The 14,901-nt window shown below is 43.1% G+C and overlaps 1 long non-coding RNA gene across 1 annotated transcript; it reads right to left on the reverse strand.

Moving 5' to 3' along the window:
• Positions 1-384: 384 nt before the first annotated feature.
• Positions 385-5,446, reverse strand: LOC138835933 (uncharacterized). The gene is made up of 2 exons (XR_011374806.1): positions 5,247-5,446; positions 385-3,030 (listed from the first exon to the last, which is right to left on the reverse strand). It is a non-coding gene; the product is annotated as an uncharacterized lncRNA (long non-coding RNA).
• Between the last annotated feature and the right edge of the window lie 9,455 nt (positions 5,447-14,901).

The raw sequence follows: 14,901 nt of genomic DNA on the forward strand, positions 1-14,901 counted from the left end.
ATAAAGACTTCCTTTATTGTCTAGGGACAGTCCTTCCATAAGGAAGAACAACGTCTTTCCAAGAATGTTAGCTAATTCAGATGCATATGGATTTGCTTCACCTATGCCTGCATTCGTAGAATCAAAAATCTCCCCATTTTATGTTTAGCACCCACAGATTTTTCTCTGTCACCTATGAGAAAAGTCAGGCAGTCACCAGGGTGAGATTTGACAAACGGAGAGGGTTGTATTTATACTGATAAATGTCATAAAAGCAGGGATGTCAAGTGAAGCCACTGTGAGAAGCCATCTGCACCCTCCTGTCAGTGTTTATTGTGAGGATTAAGAGTATTAGGTGAAGTACCCAGTTTCGGATGCCCCCTCACAGACCACCAGAGACCATAATCAATGCAAACAGCAAAGAGACGTTTATTGAAAGCTCCCGCTTGGTCCTCTGTGCACTCGGTAACCGGTGACACTAAGAGGCCCGAGAGCACAAAATCAGCACAGCTTGTATAGTATTGAACAAACAAGTTTAGGGGGTTACATGATTGGTTGATCTTTACAGAAAAATATTTGTTCTCTTTTCATGAGTCCTTGTTCTTGAGTCACACCTGGGCCAACAATATTCAGGGCAAGTTTCGTCCTGGGCTCTAAAGAATCGGTTGGGTAGAACATTATCTGGTTTTTCTAGGAACTGAAACTCTTAGCCCTAGGTCACTTGGGGGCAATCATCTGCCTTCCTGTAATGGCAGCAGTCCGGCTCCTTACCTCTTTCATTCCCCCCTTTCTCTGCAGGCCCAAGGAGCCAATCATGGATTCCTTGGTTGCAGATCCATGTGAGGGCCAGTTTTGGTGAGCGGCTGATATTGGGTCCGCAACACCATCAAATGTACTTTGTTGATTCTCTCTCCTTAATAAAAGATAAAACCTTGTTAATTATGCAGGGCCTAATAGTAAGGGCAAGTAGGAGAAGTAGAAGGGGGCCTGCGAAGGCAGAGAGCAGGGTGGTCAACCACAGTGAGATGTTGACCCAGGACTCAAACCGTCCCTGAGACTCTTCGCCTCCTTTCCTGCTCGTGGAGTCTTTTATTTAGGGCCGCAAGGCTGTTTTTAATTGGCCCTGTGTGGTTAGCCCAGAAACAACACTCTTCCCCTAGGACTACGCATAGCCCCCCTTTTTTAGAAACAGTAAATCTAGCCCTCGCCTACTTTGAAGTGCCACCTCAGCTAGAGAGTTTAGAGAATCTGTCAGCTCTTCAATGGTTTTATGCACTTCCCAAAGAGTCTATCTGTCCTGCTAAGGAGGAGAATTCAGAGGTCTGCACTAGGGCAGTTATTCCAACCACCCTGGAGGCTGCTATGCCCCCAGCTACTAGTACTGGAATCAACACAGGGACTGTTGCCGGTTTCATTTTAGGTCTTGAACCATAGTTAGTGGCCCGTCAGTGTCCTCCAGGTACTCTACCTTAGGTATAATATAGGCTGTGATACACAGTTCTTCCCAGGAGCTATTTTTAAACAAGGTTAGATTAAGGCAGGGAGTAAGCCCTGAGGTACAAGCAAACCATATTCCCTTCGGTGAGACAAGGAAAGTGGAAAAGGTTTTTGGAACAACGGTCCTATTGCAAAAATTACCATAGCGTGAAGCGGTTTTTCCCTTTTGGGTAGCAATACTACATAGCCCTTGCATATCTCCCAAGGTTATTTGGGGTGTTTGTCCCCACTTACAGGGTGAAGGGGAACTGTTATTTTTAATGTCCTGATCTGTTGTTCCTATTGGGATATCTGTGCTAATTCCCATATAATAGGGTGGCTGTGAACTTAAGCAAAGCCAGCAATTGTAAGTGGAATTAGGATTAGATCTGTTTAGCATTAATTAAGTGGCATTAATTAAGGGAAAGAAACGGTCCATAAGGCCCTTTTCATCCTGTGCTCTTATCTCCTTTGTGTGGGGGGGGGGGGAGGGGTTCATGGGGAGAGAGGGTTGAGGGAGATACCATAGCTGAATTACTGGGTTGAGTGGGCCGGGGATCAGGGTTTAGCAGAGGGCTGGGACCAACTCGCTGGGGCTGAGTCTGTACTTCTAGCCTCTGTATAGTGATCCGACCCCCTCGGTCGGTCCCTAGTTCATAATATCTTAGGCCCCAAATTTTTCCATAGGCCCACTTTGGGTCTAAGGGATTTTTGATTTTAATAAAAATGTGGGTACAGGGTTTATGACCCTTATCTTTGAAATAGCTGCCCCTGAAGATGTCACTAGTAAGCTGACAGGGAGGCGTCCCTGTCCTGGTACCACCCCAAGTACCGATGGATTTTTTTCCTCCTCCAATAGTGGTAGGCAGTCCATCATCCTGTTGGGGCAATCTTCCCACTATAATATCTGGATCATTATCGACCCCCCAGTCAGAAGCTATAGTTTCGCAGCCCCAGTGGGCGCAATAGTAATGTCCGGGTTGATTGCAAGAAGAGATCGTACTAGGGCACATGTAAAAGGGGCTATAAGAGTAGCAGGGGTCTACGGGGACCAAGGCACAGGTAGTTGTATTAAATTGAACGACATTATGACTCAAGGCCTGGGTTTTGTGCATTATTTCCCCCGAATCAGTTCTTCGGAGTTCCCATATGTATTCTTTAGATGTGTGGGGAGTGGCCAAAACCCAAGGGACTGCAAAAACCCCTATTAAACTAATTAGGCCCTGCCACATCTTTGCGGCGCAATTTTAACTTTAGGGTGTTAGAATTATGGCCTGGAATCAGTTCCCACTCAGGCTCCTGTCCCTTTACAAAGTAGTCTCTCACGTGGGCCGACTTGATGTGACAATGATGAATTCAGGTGGCGACGCCGTTGACTTTGAGAGCGGTGGGAGTTGGTGAGAAGCACCACGCAGGGTCCCTTCCAGCGAGGCTTCAGGGTCTCTTGTTGGTGTCTCTGGAGTAGACCCAGTCTCGGAGTTGGAACTTGTGTGGCTGGGGAGAAGGTCCTGTCTCATACAGTGCTCTGAGTTGCGGCCACACGTCCTGATTGTAGCGCCCACAAGAGCAACAGTTCTGAATCATCAAAGTCCACAATTAGATGACTTGATAGGCTGGGAATAACGGGGGGGGGGGGGCAAGCCCAAGCAAGAGGGGTAGCTCTTAATTTATAGGGAGAGTTGCAAACCCTATATAAGGCATAAGGAAGGAGGGCCACCCAGTCTCCGCCAGTCTCCATGGTCAATTTGGTTAAGGTCTCCTTTAAGATTCGATTCATCCTGTCTACCTGTCCTGAACTCTGGGGGCGATAAGCACCATGTAATTTCCAATCCGCCCCGAGGATGGAAGCCAAACCCTGACTCACCTTGGATAAGAAGGCAAGTCCATTGTCTGATCCTATCATCATGGGGAAACTGCTTTAACTTCTTTGCTACCACTTGAGCCGTTTCCTTTTTCGTGGGGAAAGCTTCTGCCCATCCTGAGAAGGTATCTACAAACCCCAATAGGTATTTATACCCATACTTTCCAGGTTTGACTTCAGTAAAATCTACCTCCCAGTATGCTCCCAGCCTATCCCCCCTTTCTCTATAACTACTGCGGCCTGATTCTCGGGGGCACCTGGGTCCATGGGCGTGTACTATCTAAAAGCTTCCATCAATCTTTCTAGGAAACTAGAGGGGGATTCATTCCTTTCCTGCATTATTGAATATACTTTGGCCAAATTAGTGGGCTTGCAAGCAGCCGCCTGGAGACCCGCCATTAGAGTCTGGTGATAGACCTGTAGCCTCTCCCTACCTGCAGCCGTATTGTAATCCCAATCATCTGGAGGGGGCCTGGTCAAGGGGATGGAAGCATTCATTAGATCCGGATTGATGGTGGACTGCCCCTTATCCCCCGGGACTAGTTTCTGGGCCTCTGCCTGGAACCTCTCTCTTTGTTCAATGGTGAACAGGATCCAGAGCCACTGCTGGCGGTCATCCCAGGTGGGCTGATGAGTAAACATTACACTGTCTAAAAGAGTGATCAGATCTTTAGGGTTATCTGAAATTTTCGCATTTTGGGACTTCCAATTGTATAAATCACTGGTTGGGAAGGGCCAATATTGCAGTCTGGGGTTCCCCGTGTCATCGGGTGGTCCGATCTCCCGAAGCCACAAGGCCATGGTCGAGTCCACAGGGCGCGGACTGGCTGCTGAAGGTGCGGCCCCGCGTCCTCCCGCACGGCCCTCTAAGTCTTCCCCTCTGTCTTCTCCCCCAGCTGCCGCTGCTTCTCCCGGGGCCAAAGGCGCTGCCAGAGGTCGTGGGACAGGGCAAGGTGGGGGCGGAGTATCGAGGAGGAGATTCGGATCACCATCCGTCAGAACAGGAGGTGGCGCTGATGGACTGGGCGCCTGTGGGCCTTCTAGGGCCAATATGGTGGATGCACCAGGAGTGGGGAACGGGTAGGTGGATACCCACCTCGGGGGTCTTCTACCAGATCTTCCCATACCAGGATAGAAGGAATCTGATCCGGGTGTCCCCGTTTTCCAGACAAGAATATTTTGTGCTTCACCTTCTGAATAACAGGTTAAAGGAGCCCTCTGGGGCCAGCCCACCTCGAAGGCCGGCCACTCTGAACCACAAAGAGTGACTCACTTGCCTTTTTTGATTTCAAGACTTAAATTGTGGGCCCTGTCTTTAGCATCCTTGAAATGGTTAGTCAGGAGAGTCCTTGGACTGCTCTGGTCCTGTCCCATTGTGGAGTGGGAAAGGAACCAACCCAAGGAGGAAACTACTGTAAGGATGAGGCACCCGAGAAGGAATTGATAAAGTCGGCGCCCACGCGGGTTGGTGACTCAGGCGCACAGAAAGATGTCTTCTGGGGAATAAGTCGACCCTTGATATCCTCCTGAAATTCCAAAAGGATTAAAATGGGAGAGCGGCTGGGGTGAAAGAAGCCGCTGGCCGCCCGTTTTGGGGGGCTCCAGGATGCTCTCTGATCTGAAAATGAAAGATGAACAAGGAAAAGAGGCGCCACATCAGAACGACAAACGCAGACGAGACACAGACAGCATGCGCGCCAAGACTACCTAAGGGTCGGTGCCCAAAGGCAAATCTGGAGTCCACCCTCAATCCCGGGGAGGCCCGGGGTCCCCACCCAGGAGGTGGCTTCCCCTCGGGGTCCAGGGAACGTCTTCCACCGGCCGCTTGCGACCTTATAGCACGACCGCCAAGGTTTCTTGCCAGTCACAAAACCTTACTTGCAAGTCAGACACGAGACACTCAACCTGAAGCAGCTGCACCCCTACTTACCAGCAGCTAGATGACTTGCTGATCAGGCGTCTGGGTGGGCTTGGGGCAGGGGCATCCCCGACAGCTCTCAGATGGCGTACCCAGTTTCGCATGCCCCTCACAGACCACCAGAGACCACGATCGATGCAAACAGCAAAGAGACGTTTATTGCAAGCTTGAGCTTGTTCCTCTGCGCACTGTAACCGGTGACTCTAAGAGGCCCGAGCACAAAATCAGCACAGCTTCTTCAGTATTGAACAAACAAGTTTAGGGGGTTGCCACACAAGCCGTTACGGGATTGGTTGACCTTTACAGAATAATATTTGTTCTCTTTTTATGGGTCCTTGTTCTTGAGTCACACCTGGGCCAACAGTATGCAGACCAAGTTTCACCCTGGGCTCTAAAGAATGGGTTGGGTGGAACTTTATGTGGTTTTTCTAGGAACTGAAATTCTTAGCCCTAGGTCACTCGGGGGCAGTCATCTGCCTTCCTGTAATGGCGGCTGTCCGGATCCTTACCGCTTTCATTAGGAGCTTTAAAAATGCTAAAACTTCATACTAATGGAAGGAATTCTTGTAAACTTGTCAAAGATATACAGACATATGAACCAAGCCACACTAATGCTTTTCTCATACAGGTCTGTGTAGTTAGAATTAAAACTTTTCCTTTTCCTCTACAAATCATAGGCTGAATTAAAGCAGTTTGGCTATCACAGAAAAGTAACACAAATGCATGGTTCATTCTCTAACTAGGAAAGCAGCCTTCTCCAGCCTCCTCCTCAGCCCCTGCCTGCCCTTGCCCACATAGCTAATCCAGGAACGATATCCCTCAAGGTTTCAGGCTTGAAAACTTTTGTCAGAGACCTATAAGCACAGATCAGGGTCATGCCATTCAAATCTGAAACAGTATTCCATCCCAGTGTCCCTCTCCAAAGCTTTCAAACAATCAGTGTTTCCTTTTATTTAAAAACAAGAGGAAGAAAAATCCAACTAACTTGTTGTAAAGAGACCAATTTGAAATTTTAGTCACCTTGTGAAAAAAAAGTCGAGATCATTTTTCTGCCACTTGCTCCCCACCCCAACCAGTGTCATGTTGAAAAATTAAAAATTAGAGTTACATTTTACAACTGCTAACTGCTGGTTTTGCTCTTGTAAACTTGCTCGCCCTAGCACTAACCCCCCTCCCTTCTGCACAGGAAATAAGGAATTGAGTAAAAAGTCTCAGAGTCCAGATGCTGGCCCCTGGGACAAGGTTTGTGGTCATAGATAAAGACAGGTATGTTTTTCTGGTTCCTGTTTGAAAATTCCCTAAGTGGCCAAATGGGACCCAAGATAGGGACTCAAGATAGGGACCCAAGATAGGGACCCAAGATAGGGACCCAAGATAAGGACCACCTGGAAATCCAGCAAACTAGGCCAAATGTTAATCAATCACAAGCCTGTAATTCTGTAAACTCCCTGACCCTTATCTCCCAGAGTGACTATCTCTCAGCATCCGCGCCAATTGTTTTATTACAAAGAGTGTTATAAACTTCCCCATGTAGTAAAAAATGATTGCTAGAGTGTATAGCAACCTCTAATTACCAGACGCCTTGTGTTATGTGTAAATCTTGGGGTTCCTGCCTTTAAAAATGCCTGTAACCGCTGCTCGGGGCTTCCTGTCTGCCTAGGACAGAGAGCCCGTTTGCGTAAATGCCAAATTAACTCCTCTTGCTTATTGCATCTGCCGGCCTGGAGTCTGAGTTTTCTGGGGCACCCTCCCGTTGACGAAAGTATCCCAGAAGTCTGGGGTCTTTCAATGTATGACTTTCCAGAAGGTTTCAAGCAAGAAAATACTTCAGAGGACTGGGAAGGTGGCTCAGTCATAGATTGCTTGCCTTGCATGCATGAGGCCCTGGGTTTGATTCCTCAGCACCCCATAAGCAGAAAAAGCCAGAAGTGGCGGCGCTATGGTTCAAGCGATAGAGTGCTAACCTTGAGCTGAAACACTGAGGGACAACGCTCAGGCCCCAAGACCAACAACACAACACAAAGAAAATACTTCAGAAATTTTATGTTTTGCTACTCTACCTATTCCTGTAGGACCAAAGTGCCAAATAACCTCTGAGAAAGGAAACCTCAAAATAATCGCCAAGCCACATCTCACTCCCTTAAATTTTCAAAGATTAACATAGATCAGGAATGGAGTACATGCACTGGTTAATTATAGTTAATCATTTCATTAAATATGAACCAAGGGGGCTGGGAAGGTGGCTCAGTGGTAGAGCGCTTGCCTTGCATGCCTGAGGTCCTGAGTTCGATTCCTCAGCACCACATAAGCAAAAAGAAAAAAAGCCAGAAGTGGCACTGTGGCTCAAGTGGCAGAGGGCTAGCCTTGAGCTGAAGAGCTGAGGGACAGCGCCCAGGCCCAGAGTTCAGACCCCACGACCAGACCCCCCCCAAAAAATGTGAACCAAATCCCAAAGACATATGTCTTCTCCTTTTAGCAATCATTGAGCTTCAAAGCAAAGCCTTCAGAAGCAAACCTCAAAAAGCAATATCTCTCTCTCCCTCTCTCTCTCTCACTCCCTCTCCCCCCTCTGTCTCTCTGTTTCTGTTTCTGTCTCTGTCTGTCTCTCTCTCTCTCTCTCTCTCTCTCTCTCACATACACACACACACACACACACACACACACACACACACACACACACACACACACACCTTCTCCTTTCTTCCTGTCTCTTATTTTCCTTTCATCTTTCCAAGGCAAACTAGGAAACTAGTTTCTCTTCCCAAAAGCAAGTCATGAAGCCCATCTTCCCTACTTTTCTGTCTTAGAGATGGACATAAAGAAATTGTTTAATCTGTTTGTCCAGTAATATATCATTAGGCTCTCATTTCAGAAGGGGTCTTGCCACATACACAGGAGGAAGGAATGCTGCAAAGAAAAATCTGAGGCCAAGAAAAATCTAAACAGACAAGCCTTTCTGGATTTCTCCACTCTGTTAGTATTAGCTCATACTTTTTTTGTACAATTATATTTTTACACAGCTATCCACATAGCATCAAATCTAAGTATAAAAACAGACTTGTATATGTCTTTGGGGCCTTCCATCAGAACACTCTTACATCACATAAAATTATACTCAAGTAAATTTGTTACATTTTTCTCAGTTTGTCTTTTGTGATGGGCAGGAACGTGGTCACCGCTTCTTTCCCTTCCCCCACAGGGCCAACAATTTGCTTCTAGTGTTTCTTGGATCACTAAACCAACAACTACAAAAACAACCACAGTGATTGATTTTTTTTCACTAAAATAAACACGATCATGATGGTTAATCTTGATTTTTAAATTAGTTGGGTTGAGAAGTACCCAAGAGATTAGTAAGGTACACCTCTGGGTGTGTCTGTAATGGCTTTTCCAAAGAGGATTAACTAAGCTGGAGGGAAAGATATGCTCTGAATGAGGGCAGTACCATTCTATAGGATGGGGAGCTAGATGGAATAAAGGGGAAAAATGAATAAAGCCAGGGAGCCCAAGAATTCCTTCCGGTGCTGCCTGCTAGCTGCCGTGACAGGAGCTGCTCTATGCCACCACACCCTCTTGTCAGTAATGGACTGAAACCAGGAGCCAAGATCAATCATTTCACCCTTTAAGTCATTCTCTCAGGTATTTTTCCCATAGTATTGAATAGCTGATGGACTCGATGACCCATAGCCTGCATAACTCACCATGAAAGCTAAAATAAGGAAAAACAGAACAGAGCTAAATGAAATATTTTCCTTGATCCCCATGAATATTCATTTTCATATTTATTTCATTTGTTGTAGCCATCCATCAATATCCACAGGACATAACTCCACCTACCACAGTGGACATAAAAGCCTGAGTCTGTTCAATACCCTTATATAAAATTACATACAACCTACAAACATTCTTCTGCACACCTTATGTCATCTCCAGATTTTTACAATACCTAATACAACATAAATGCTACATTATTGTTCTGTGTGATGTAGAAGAAAAAGAAAAAAGTTTGTATTGTGTTTTATTGAGCTCACTTTTTCCAAATATTTTTAATTCATAATTGGTTGAATCTATGGATATGGAACCCATCATTGTGACGGCTAACTGTACTTGACAGATAGTTTGCAGATCTTTTGAATTTCTACCAAAGATCAAACCAAAAGATGTGAACCTTTGGAATCGACCTGGGTGTGGCTGCTTAACTGTTTACAAATATTTTTGTGTTCATTATTTCCTTTCATCAGTACAATAAGCAACAGCTGAGCAGGTATTATTATAAGTGAAGATATTGAGTCTCAGTGAAGCAATGTAAGTTGGTAAGGTAAGGATGATTAAAACCAAACTCTCACTCTTCATACTACTCATACTTCATACTCTTCATACTGTTTCCTCAAGGTAATAAATACAGAGATAATAAAATGCATGAAATGTTAATATAGAATTGTTCAAATACAAAAATTATGGGAATATTAATAGAGGGTCACTAAAACACATTAAAATGAAGTTTCAAGTAGATGTATATGCAAACACATATATGTAGAGTTTATAGCACTGTTTGTAATTCTTAAGTTAAAAGCTGTAGTATTTTCTTCTATTCTTTTAATAAGCCTGCTGATGTTGGTAGGCTGAAAAAAAATAAGAAACATCTGAACTAATATGTGTTTATGTTGATTCATTTGTGGTGGTGGTGTTAACACTGGAGCTGCTTCTCACAAAATAATTACTGTTTACTGATGGCAAAGCCCTGTGGATATGACCATAGTGCCAGTGACATAAAGAAAAGCCTGTTTAAATGATCTGAAAGCAGGGCCACAGCTGTAACTTTGCCCTGGCAGAGTCCATCAAGTAAATAGCATGATCTTTTCAAACACAGCCATATTATTTTCTTCCTGGCATTTATAATTTGTTAAAATTCTCAGTGTGTATGCCTTTCCTGCTTAATAACAATGGCGTTTAGCCAATCTCTGTACTTATCTCTTACACACACATTACTTCTATGTATTATTTAATCTAGTTTATATTAGAAAGAAATTCATACACACCTAACTGCAAATTTAAAACATATTCTGTTACTGTCATGAAATAACTTATAAGTCTGTGATGTAACATTTAAAACTGCTAAACATAGCCATTTTACTAAGATATGATATAAATGGAGCCCAACATCAACTTCTGGCTTTGCTTAGAACAACAAAGAAAACCAAAACCCAATGCTTAGAAACTGCTGATATTTGATTTGGTAAGACATACTACATTTGGTATTTACATGCTTACTCTTACTGCCAGAGCCCCCAGACCATCTGTAATGGGATTGAAGCCATTGTTTGTACTCTGGTAGGTAAGTGAATATCCAACCCATTTTCTAATTTAGAAATGATGGATAGATTTCAATCATTTTTATTCTTAACTGAAAGATTAGATGCTAAAATAAGAGCCACCTGGCACTGTCAACAGAATTTATAGTTTATATTAACCTCTTTCTCCCATTCAATTATACACCCACAGAGTTTGAAGAAATCTTGAAGGTGGCAGAAGCTAGTCATCCTTTTTGAATAATTTGGTTTATCAACTAAGAGTAAGAGCCTTGGAAACAGTGTAAGCCTGAACTCAGGTTTTCTGTGTGAATCATCTGCTTGACTTGCTAAATGAAGATGAAATAAAACATTCCTTATTGTGTTGTCAAGATTGAATGAGCTAGTGCATGGCTCAGTATAGGAACATAGTGGGTTGGCAGGTAATATGAGTTCTGTTTTTACAGCAATCCTACCACATGGTCCCTCAGCCTTTGACGGAGAACTTCCAGTAACAGTGAACTTTCTATTCTTAAGCTATCTGTCACAATTTTTATTTTTGTTGGTTGTAGGGCCTGAACTCTGGGCCTGGGTGCTATCCCTCAGCTCTTCAGCTCAAGGCTACCACTTGAGCCACAGTGCCACTACCAGTTTTTTCTGCTTATGTGGTGCTGAGGAATTGAACCCAGGGCCTCATGCATACAAGGCAAGCACTCTACCACTAAGCCACCTTCCCAGCCCCTATCTGTCACAATTTTATACCACAATGTCAAAGGCTATTTCTCTCTTGTCTACTTCTGTTGAATATATATATATATATATATATATATAAATGCCATATATATATTCAAGTGCCATATATATATATATATATATATATATATATATATATATATATAGAGAGAGAGAGAGAGAGAGAGAGAGAGAGAGAGAGAGACATAATCCCTGTTCCTCACAACAATTGCTCCTTGAAATAATTTTAGGCAAGCTAATTTGTTTGTTTTTTTTTTTGCCACTACCATTCTGTGAGTCTTTTTTTTTTAATTTTTTTATTGTAAAGATATTATACAGAGGGTTACAGTTACATGAGTGAGGTAATGAGTACACTTCCTCTTGAGCATTGTTACCCCCTCCATTGTTTTCCCCCTACCATCCCCTCCCTCCCTCCCTTCCCCAAGGTTCTTTTTTTTTTTTTTTTGATTATGATTAAGTGATTACTTAATTTCCAGTAATTCACAGTATTGTGGAATAATGATGCTCGTTTAAAGTCACAAGTTCATTCTAACTTTCCTGGAGCAAATTGTCTATCACAGTCTGTAATATATAACGGTGCTCACATGTTATATACCATATATGTGATCAGCAGCATGGGGATATTTGGTAGTGGTTCAACCAGATGAGTGGGAGTTCTTTGTTTCTTAAGTCCTGTTAGTTTTGTCATATCACCTAACATTTTGGATTTATCATCCACTTATCAGGGAGACCATGTACTGTTTGTCTCTTCGTTCTTGGCTTACCTCGCTCAACATGATTCCTTCTAGCTCCATCCATTTCCCTGCAAATGCCATTATTTTGTCATTTCTAATGGCTGCATAATATTCCATTGTGTATAGATACCACAATTTTTGGATCCATTCATCTGTGGTGGGGCATCTAGGTTGTTTCCATATCCTAGCTATTGCGAACAGTGCTGCAATAAACATGGAGGTGCACGTGTCCTTGTATATTGGTTCCTGTTGTTCAGGGTAGATGCCTAGAAGTGGTATGACTGGGTCGTAAGGGAGGTCAATCTTTAGCTTTCTAAGGACCCTCCAGACTGCTTTCCAAAGTGGTTGTATGAGTGTACATTCCCACCAGCAGTGTAATAGCGTTCCTCGTTCTCCACATCCCCTCCAGCATTTGTCGTTGGCTGATTTGTGGATGTGGGACATTCTGAGTAGGGTAAGGTGGTATCTCAGGGTTGTCTTTATTTGCATTTCCTTCACCAGCAGGGATGATGAACATTTCCTCATGTGTTTCTTTGCCATTTTTATTTCTTCATTTGAGAAGTCCCTCTTTAGTTCCCTTGCCCATTTAGTAATTGGTTTGTTAGGTTTGGGAGGGATTAGTTTCTTGAGTTCCCTGTATATACAGGATGTTAACCCCTTGTCTGATATATTGCTGGTAAATATTTTTTCCCAATTAGTTGGTTGTCTTTCTAGCTTGGTTGCGATAGCTTTATCTGTGCAGAAGCTTTTTATTTTAAGGTAGTCCCATTTGTCGAGTCTCTCTCCAATTTGTTGTGACCCTGGGACTCTGTTCAGGAAGTTCCTTCCTGTGCCTATTAGTTCAAGTGTCTCTCCTACTCTGTCCTGCAGTAGTTTCAGAGATTCAGGTTTAATGTTAAGGTCTTTAATCCATTTTGAGTTGATGTTGGTGCATGGTGATAGGCTGGGGTCCACTTTTAGCTTTCTGCATGTGGCTGCCCAGTTTTCCCAGCACCAGCGGTTGAAGAGGCTGTGTTTCTTCCATTGTATGTCTTTGGCTCCTTTGTCGAATATCAGCTGGCTGTAGGCCTGTGGATTTATTTCTGGATCTTCTATTCTGTTCCATTGGTCTTCGGGTCTGTTTTTGTGCCAGTACCATGCTGTCTTTGTTATTATAGCTCTGTAGTAGAGTTTGAAGTTCGGCATGGATAGCCCTCCCATATTGTCTTTATCCCCTAGAATTGTTTTGGCTATTCTAGGTCTTTTGTTGTTCCATATGAATTTTTGGACTGTTTTCTGTATTTCAGTGATGTACGTCATTGGGATTTTAATAGGAATTGCGTTGAATTTGTATATTAGTTTTGGAAGTATTACCATCTTTACTATATTAAGTCGGCCTATCCAGGAGCATGGGAGGTCTTTCCATTTCCTAGTGTCTTCTGCAATTTCTTTCTTTAACTTTTTATAGTTCTCATTAAATAGTTCTTTTACATCTTTGGTTAGGTTAATTCCTAAATATTTTATTTTTTGGGAGGTTATTGTGAATGGGGTTGCTCCTTATTTCCCTCTCTTCCTGTACATTATCAGTGTATAGGAAGGCAACTGATTTTTGTGGGTTTATTTTGTATCCTGCTATTTTGCCGAAGTGATTTATGATTTCTAAGAGTTTGGGGATGGAGTTTTTGGGATCGTGGAGGTATAGTATCATGTCATCTGCAAAAAGGGATAGCTTAACTTCTTCTTTCCCTATGCAGATCCCTTTAATGTCTTTTTCTTGCCTTATTGCCCTGGCTAAGGGTTCTAGGACTATATTGAAGAGGAGTGGAGACAGTGGGCATCCTTGCCTTGTTCCTGATTTTAGGAGAATTGGTTGCAGCTTTTCCCCATTAAGTATAATATTGGCTATTGGTCTGTCATAAATGGCTTTTATTGTTTTTAGAAATGTTCCTTCTATTCCTATTTTCTCCAGAGCTTTTAGCATGAATGAATGTTGAATTTTGTCAAAGGCCTTTTCTGCATCTGTGGCGATAATCATGTGATTCTTGACCTTGGCTCTGTTGATACGTTGGATTACATTTATTGACTTACGTATGTTAAACCATCCCTGTGTCTCTGGGATGAAGCCTACCTGGTCATAGTGAATTTTTTTTTTATGTGTTTCTGGATTCTGTTAGCTAGAATCTTGTTAAGGATCTTTGCATCTGTGTTCATCAAGGAGATTGGCCTGTAATTCTCCTTTTTGGTTGGGTCTTTGCCTGGTTTGGGGATGAGTGTGATATTGGCTTCGTAGAATGAGTTTGGGATAGCTCCTTCCTTCTCTGTTTCTCTGAAGAGCTTGAGGAGTATGGGTATTAGTTCTTGTTTAAAGGTCTTATAGAATTCTGCTGTGAATCCATCTGGTCCTGGGCTTTTTTTTGTTGGAAGACTTTTGATAGCTTCCTGTATCTCATTATAGGATATTGGCTTATTTAATTGGTTAACTTCTTCTTTGCTCAGTTTGGGCAACTTGTATTTCTCTAAAAATGCATCCATTTCTGCCCGATTTTCTTCCTTTAGAGAGTATAGCTTTTGAAAGTAGTCTGTTAGAATTGTTTGGATATCTTGGGTACGTGTTGTGATGTTTCCCGTGGCATCCCTAATCCTATTAATATGGGTTTCCTCTCTTCTTTTAATTAATCTAGCCAATGGGCCATCAATTTTGTTTATTCTTTCAAAGAACCAGCTTTTTGTTTGATTTATTTTGGTTATGGTTTTCTGATTTTCTAATTGGTTAATCTCTGCTTTTAATTTGGTTATCTGGCTTCGTCTAGTAGCTTTAGGTCCCATTTTTTCTTGTTTTTCTAGCTGTTTTAATTGCAACATGAGATTATTTACTTGGTCTGTCTCCATTCTCTTGATGTGGGCACTGAGGGC

The sequence above is a fragment of the Dipodomys merriami genome, unplaced genomic scaffold (genome assembly GCF_024711535.1).
Source record: "Dipodomys merriami isolate MVZ:Mamm:240054 unplaced genomic scaffold, mDipMer1.0.p SCAF_242, whole genome shotgun sequence".
Classification (NCBI taxonomy): domain Eukaryota; kingdom Metazoa; phylum Chordata; class Mammalia; order Rodentia; family Heteromyidae; genus Dipodomys; species Dipodomys merriami.